The following is a 7,780-nucleotide window of genomic DNA, read 5'->3' as shown; positions in this document are numbered from 1 at the left end:
TGCCTTCATCTGTCGTGATTCCCTTGAATTCTTCCATTGTCTCAATGTTGACCTCTTCCTGATTTTCATGGTCAGACCTATCCAGTCTCTAGGACATTCTATCGGCACTTCTCTTCCTATAGTCATCAAATTTCACTTTCCGGGTTAGTGCAGGATCAAGGGGGGCCAAAAAGTGGCGATGTGAAAAAAATAGCCTTCCTCACTCGCCTAAAAATGCGAAAATCTGTGTTAACTTTTTGCTTGGCCTGGGTGTCAGTACACCTTGGCCTGGTAATTACCTATGCAAATCGGATATCGGATAAAATCGGATATCTGATTTTTATTTGTAATTTTAATTTAAAATATATATTATATATTACGTATTATATGTTACGTATTATATAATACGTATTATATTATATTATATATAATATAATATTATATTATATAATATAATATTATATTATATTATATAATATAATATAAAATTATATTATATAATATAATATAAAATTATATTATATAATATAATATTAAATTATATTATATATTATATAATATAATATAATATAATATTATATTATATATAATATTATATTATATTATATATAATATAATATAATATATAATATAATATAATACAATATAATATAATATAATATAATACAATATTATAATATAATATAATATAATATAACATAATATAATATAATATAATATAATATAATATAATATAATATAATATTATATTATAATATATATAATATAATACAATACGTATTATATAATATAATAATATATTATATAATATATTATTATATTATATAATATATTATTATATTATATAATATATTATTATATTATATAATATATTATTATATTATATATGTTATTTAAAAATAATTTAAGTGTTGAAATCGGATATCCGATTTTCTGAGACTTTTATATTTAGACAACGACAGTCCCGTGAGTCATTTTTAACTCACGGGTCGCGCGAATTTGTCAAAATCCGATATCCGCTCCATCCGATATCCGATTTTTTGACAAAAAATTGCTAAAAAATTGATTTAGAGGTAAGAATTTTGTCGTTTTGAATCATTTTCATTCATTTTTTGTATTTTTTGTGAATGTTTGTTTGATTTTTCATTGAAAATATGGTTTTTTTTCATGAAAACTAGGTTTTTTTAAAATCAAATACCTAATTGTTTAAATTTGTTAACTAAATTTAATTGTTTACATTCAATTAGGTTAAAAATGGGAGATAACAATGAAAACACTGACCAACCACAACTGCAACAACGAAACCCTCATTTGCCAAACCCCCCCTCAATTCAAGATTTGATTGCACAAAATTTGAATGAATTGAGGGGGATTGCAGAAGTATATCATAGGATCCCTCATCTAAACCCACTGTTTGATCCTCTCACGTCGATCGTAAGAAGTATGGAAACCATGACTGAGGAGCACGATGCCGCCCTTTTGTGGCGAGATTCTATGAAGGAAAAATATGCAGATGGCTTGTCGTATAAGGATATCAAGGATCTTGAGATATCCAAAGCCGAAATCGCCTCATTGTTTGTCAATCCCCGTACTGGTCAGCCTGTAGATCCCAAATAAACAAAACTTTCTATCAAATGGTGCACAAATGATGGGATTGTGAAAAATTTTTGGGATCGTTGGTGGATGGTTTTCGACAAACCACCCAACAACAATCTTGATATCCCCTTCTATTTCATAAAAAAATTGTATGCTGAGTTTGTTTTACAGAAATATGTGAACTACTTTGACATCCAACCTTTCCAGGGTGTAGGTTTAGGTATGCCCCAAAATAGACCTGGGACAGTCAGAGTAGTCTAGGGCCCATATGTCCCCCCTCCTCCTGTTGATCCCCCACCTGCAGTTCAACATCTTGATATCATTTGTGAGGCGGCTTCACGGACCATATCGGCTATTCACTCTTTGAGTAGCCTTTTGGTTTCTCAGGCTACGTCAGTAGCTCGACCTACTTTTGATGGTAGCGGTGCATCAGGTGGTGCTGACATGTCATCCTCGGCTCCACACATATGCGTGCCACATAGTTGTGTCATGTGTGGGCACGTATGCTTGGGTCCAGTTGGACAACCCATTGATCCTGCTATGGACAGTGCAGATTACGAGGTGCATGAGATGCATGATGCACCAGAGGTTATTACACAGACTGGAGGATACCCTGGGGAGTCCTCACATGCTAGAGGTGAGGAGGCACCGTCATCATACATTGATGATGTATTGGTAAGATTTGTGTTTTCACAGTTCATGTTATATTTTAATTAAATATTTATAAATTAGATAATATTAAGTACTAATTTTTATTTACATGGTCTATTTAACAGTTGATGACTGAGGATGAGTTGAGACAGATTCAGGAGGGCACCTTGTCAGCCATTTCATTTGGCCTCAATAGCTTGACGGTACATATATTATTGCACCTAGTCGTTTGTATTTTATTGTACATACATGCTCATCATTTATATTTGTATTAATTAGATTATGTAGTAACTTGCATGTATATCTTATTTTACTCTTGTAGGGCACAAGCAGCACAAGTGCGGTGCAGTGTGATCTAGGATCTGGTAGTGCAATTGGAGACAAGGGAAAGGTAATTGAATGCAAATATGATTGAATGAATAGTTTAAATAACTTATAGTGATTATACATGTCTAGACATATATTGATAGTTTCATATACTTGTTGTGTATATATACAGAGAATCCTTGGCTTCACATCCTTGATGACTACACCCAGTATACCTGAAGAAGAAGAAGAGATGCCTCGAGTAGATGTGTGTTTATTTTATTTTTTGATTAGTAGATATAATTTGTTATTATCAGTGACAATTATATGCTAACTTGTATCAATGTCATGTTTCTAAACATATGTAGGTTGTTTATGAAAATATTCAAAACATACCTCCTCTATTGAAGACATACATCAAGAGCCCTGCAAAGTTGAAGAGAAAACATGGAGATGAGGTAAACATGAATAGTTCAATTAAATAGTTCATTTTTATGTTAACTTTTCAAATGTAAATTATATAATATAACTAATATTAATCGTGGTTTGTTTTTCTTATGCAGGATCCTTCAAAGCCGAGCAGTGCGGTGAAGAGGATCGATTTTGATGATCCATCAGTAGCTTAGGATGTTATAAATAGTTTTGGGATGCTTACATGTCTAGTTCGCATGTATATTTTGTATATGGACATACATTCACGTATTTAGACATACATTTTGTTTCAGTTGGTGTTTATGCCATATTTGTGTATGGACATACATTTGTAATCATTCGACATTTTTATATATACAGAAGTTGATATTCGATCATATAAATTGTCGCTCATCTATGTGTGGTGTTATCATGGAAATCTTTAATCTTCATTCCAATAATTAACAATGGTTAATAATGGCTATTTAATGAACAATACAATTCATTTCATTTCATTGTAAGTGTTGTTTTTATAATGAACAATATAATTCATTTAATGAACAATACAATACAATTTATTTAATGAACAATACAATTCATTTAATCAACAATACAATAAAATTCATTCAATGAACAATACAATTCATAAACAATACAATTCATTTAATGAACAATACCCTACGCATGCTCCTGTTTTGGCCCCCCACTCAATCAAACACTCGGGGTCATACCCTGTCGGCATCATCCCTTGAGCGCCCTAAGTGCTCAAAATTATCAAACTTTGATGGGCCCTAACTCAGAATTTGTGGCACCTGCAAATGATCTGTTTGAACCTACGGGGCCATGAGAGGGGTCCCTACAAAAGCCTATCTCAGTTTTTCAAGTTTCCCTACGGTTTTATTAGGGCAACAATTTTTTGGTTGGCAAAAAATCGTCAGTCTCACTCAATGGAATGTTGTCGCGTGGCCAATTTCTTGTTCAGCTCATCGCGATGATGAACCGTCAGCTCTGACATGTCCAGTTAGGCATAATTACCCTACGCATGCTCCTATTTTGCCCCCCCACTCGATCGAATGCTCGGGGTCATACCCTACCGACGTCATCCCTTGAGCGCCCTAAGTGCTCAAAATTGTCAAACTTTGATGCGCCCTAACTCAGAATCTGTGGCACCTGCGAATGATCTATTTGAACCTACGGGGCCACGAGAGGGGTCCCTACAAAATCCTATCTTGGTATTTCAAGTTTCCCTATGGTTTTATTAGGGCAGCAATTTTTCGGTTGGCAAAAAAATCGTCAGTCTCAGTCAATGGAATGTTGTCGCCTGGTCGATTTCTTCTTCAGCTCATCACGATGATGAACCGTCGGCTCGACATGTCCAGTTAGGCATAATTAACCTACACATGCTCTTGTTTTTCCCCTCCACTCGATCGAATGCTCGGGGTCATACCCTACCAGTGTCGTCCCTTGAGCGTCCTAACTGCTAAAAATTGTCAAACTTTGACGGGCCTTAACTCGGAATCTGTGGCACCTGCGAATGATCCGTTTGAACCTACGGGGCCACAAGAGGGGTCCCTACAAAATCCTATCTCGGTATTTCAAGTTACCCTACGGTTTTATTAGGGCAGCAATTTTTCGGTTGGCGAAAAAATCGTCAGTCTCACTCAATGGAATGTTGTCACCTGGTCGATTTCTCGTTCAGCTCATCGCGATGACGAACCATCGGCTCCGACATGTCTAGTTAGGCATAATTACCCTATGCATGCTCCTATTTTTCCCCCCCACTCAATCGAACGCTCGGGGTCATACCCTATCGACGTCGTCCCTTGAGCGCCCTAAGTGCTCAAAATTGTCAAACTTTGACGGGGCCTAACTCGGAATCTGTGGCACCTACGAATGATCCGTTTGAACCTACGGGGGGCCACGAGAGGGGTCCCTACAAAAGTCTATCTCGGTATTTCATGTTTCCCTACGGTTTTATTAGGGCAGCAATTTTTCGGTTGGCAAAAAAATCATCAGTCTCACTCAATGGAATGTTGTCGCCTGGTCGATTTCTCGTTCAGCTCATCGCGATGATGAACCGTTAGGTCCAACATGTCCAGTTAGGCATAATTACCCTACGCATGCTCCTATTTTGCCCCCCCACTCGATCGAATGCTCGGGGTCATACCCTACTGGCATCATCCCTTGAGCGCCCTGAGTGCTCAAAATTGTCAAACTTTGATGGGCCCTAACTCAGAATCTGTGGCACCTACGAACAATCCATTTGAACCTACGGGGCCATGAGAGGGGTCCCTACAAAAGCCTATCTCAGTATTTCATGTTGCCCTACGGTTTTATTAGGGCAGCAATTTTTCGGTTGGCGAAAAAATCGTCAGTCTCACTCAATGGAATGTTATTGCCTGGTCGATTTCTCGTTCAGCTCGTCGCGATGACGAACTGTCAGCTCCGACATGTCCAGTTAGGCATAATTACCCTACGCATGATCCTGTTTTGCCCCCCCACTCGATCGAACACTCGAGGTCAAACCCTACCAGCGTCGTCCCTTGAGTGCCCTAAGTGCTCAAAATTGTCAAACTTTGACGGGCCCTAACTCGGAATCTGTGGCACCTGCGAATGATCCGTTTGAACCTATGGGGCCATGAGAGGGGTCCCTACAAAAGCCTATCTCGGTATTTCAAGTTGCCCTATGGTTTTATTAGAGCAGCAATTTTTTGGTTGGTGAAAAAATCGTTAGTCTCACTCAATGGAATGTTGTTGCTTGGTCGATTTCTCGTTCAGCTTGTCATGATGACGAACCGTCGGCTCCGACACGTCCAGCTAGGCATAATTACCCTATGCATGCTCCTGCTTTGCCCCCCCCCCCCACTTGATCCGACGCTCGGGGTCATACCCTACGCATGTGACATCCATGAAGGGCTATGAAGGGATATTTTGTAAACAATCAGAAACCTTTAGTGATAATCAAGTTGAAGCCTTGAGATTAATGCAATATGGTTCAAGTCCAAAACTGTACCCTGAGAGCATTTTGATTTTACTTATGTCTTGTGTATTATAATAAAGACCAATTTGCCAATGTTACATCTTCATATGAGAGAAAAGCTTCATTTTATCTCAATACAGTTGTACCTGTTTCATTATTAGAAAAAATAAATATACAAAGATCTGTTATTAGTATCCTCTAGATTATGGATTTGAATTGATGTTCTCAATTAGTTATTATCTGTTCAGCTTTTCTTCATAAGGCACAACCATCTGGTGGTTATCATATGAGGACAACCATCCATGACTTTCAAAGTAATTGATATTTATTCCTACACCTCACACTCACAAGATTAATAATAAAATGACATTTATGATTCATCAAATGCTGACAAAGTCTAATCAAAGTTCAACTTCAAGATGTATACAACATATCATATTCAACTTCAAGATGCATACAACTTACCATATTCAAGCTCATGCCAACCACCACTTGGATATTGTTATATGTCGATTAAAGTACAATATATGTAATAAAACCATATAGTCTTACAAAAAAGCCATCATAGACCATCTATGTCGATTAAAGTACAATTCATTTGTAACAGGGGCACACTCACAATTTGAAGTTGCAAAGCCCTGTGGAAAGCATCAAATTAGAAATTTATTAATCTGACTCATACTACTATCAAAAGCATCAAAGATGCTACTACTAGAGAACACCATGCTCCATTGTGGAGAGAATATTAGGTGCATCTGATGTCAGCATCTGAAAATGAAACAATTTTATTCATTTGCCAAAATCTAACTGACTTTATTTTATAAACCATTAATGAATAAAAATAGACAAGGTTACCTGAGTGAAAGTTCGATGACCACTTTGAATAGTAGGTGTTGATGTTGAAGGCCCAACATTAACCTATTTACCTGACTATCAATGTCAAATGTTTGATTCAATAGATCATCTGTCATGACAATTTGATCCACTGCAGATGTGTCCTGGCCACATGCATTTGAATCATCTTCATGATGATAAATACAACAAGACCCACAATTTAATCTCATTAATGCACAAAGGAATATGTACCATCACCAAGAGAGGGTCTCGTCAACAACGAATGATCTAGCATGAACCTGTATTTTTAAGAATTGTTAGTCTACACATAAAATGCATGGATGAACATAACGGATTTATGATAATCACTTCAACTAAAATGCATGATAATAAATGAAAAGGTGGGATCATATACCATAAAAATATGTCCCTTCGAATTATATCAACAGAACCCACTATGTTGATGCAAAAATCGTAATGTGATACTGTTGTATATCATCAAAAAATACCTTCATGAGCATAAAGGTTATGCGATAATTATATCATAAAAAAATATCAAATAGTGTTCTCTAATAACAAAAATTGTAAAGCTCATCAAATGCATGATAATAAGTCATGTTGCAAAAATACGTCCCTTCCAATTATATCGAGTGTACTCGCTATGTGCATGCAAAAACCGTGTTGCCAAAAAAAAACGTTCATCAATAGACCTGCATTTTGAACACATCCTTAATATACACGTAACAAACTTGAACATTAAGGTTTAATGATCATTGTTTGAAATGAAATGCATGATAAAATAATAAGGCACCATTAAAGACCTACTACTCAAGTGTGCTTGAAGGGCCATCTCTTTGTTTAAGAGTATCCAGTATTGCTTCATGATCAATAGTAGTCACTATCCATAGCTCTTTGGTCTTCGATTTTGCTTGATGCTTCAACAACTTGACATTTGTAGCTATAATAAGGTGTGAATACATTATAATGGTTTTGTGTCTCTCATAGTCTTCAAATGTAGGTATG

The 7,780-nt window shown here is 36.2% G+C and overlaps 1 long non-coding RNA gene across 1 annotated transcript; it reads left to right on the top strand.

Annotated features, from left to right (window-relative positions):
• Positions 1-2,541: 2,541 nt before the first annotated feature.
• LOC131859814 (uncharacterized) lies at positions 2,542-2,962 on the top strand. Its single transcript, XR_009359378.1, has 3 exons — positions 2,542-2,617; positions 2,726-2,800; positions 2,901-2,962. It is a non-coding gene; the product is annotated as an uncharacterized LOC131859814 (long non-coding RNA).
• Positions 2,963-7,780: the final 4,818 nt, after the last annotated feature.

The sequence above is a fragment of the Cryptomeria japonica genome, chromosome 11, assembly GCF_030272615.1.
Source record: "Cryptomeria japonica chromosome 11, Sugi_1.0, whole genome shotgun sequence".
Taxonomy (NCBI): domain Eukaryota; kingdom Viridiplantae; phylum Streptophyta; class Pinopsida; order Cupressales; family Cupressaceae; genus Cryptomeria; species Cryptomeria japonica.
Note: the sequence above shows the minus strand (reverse complement) of the source record. Positions and strands in the feature narration are given on the sequence as shown.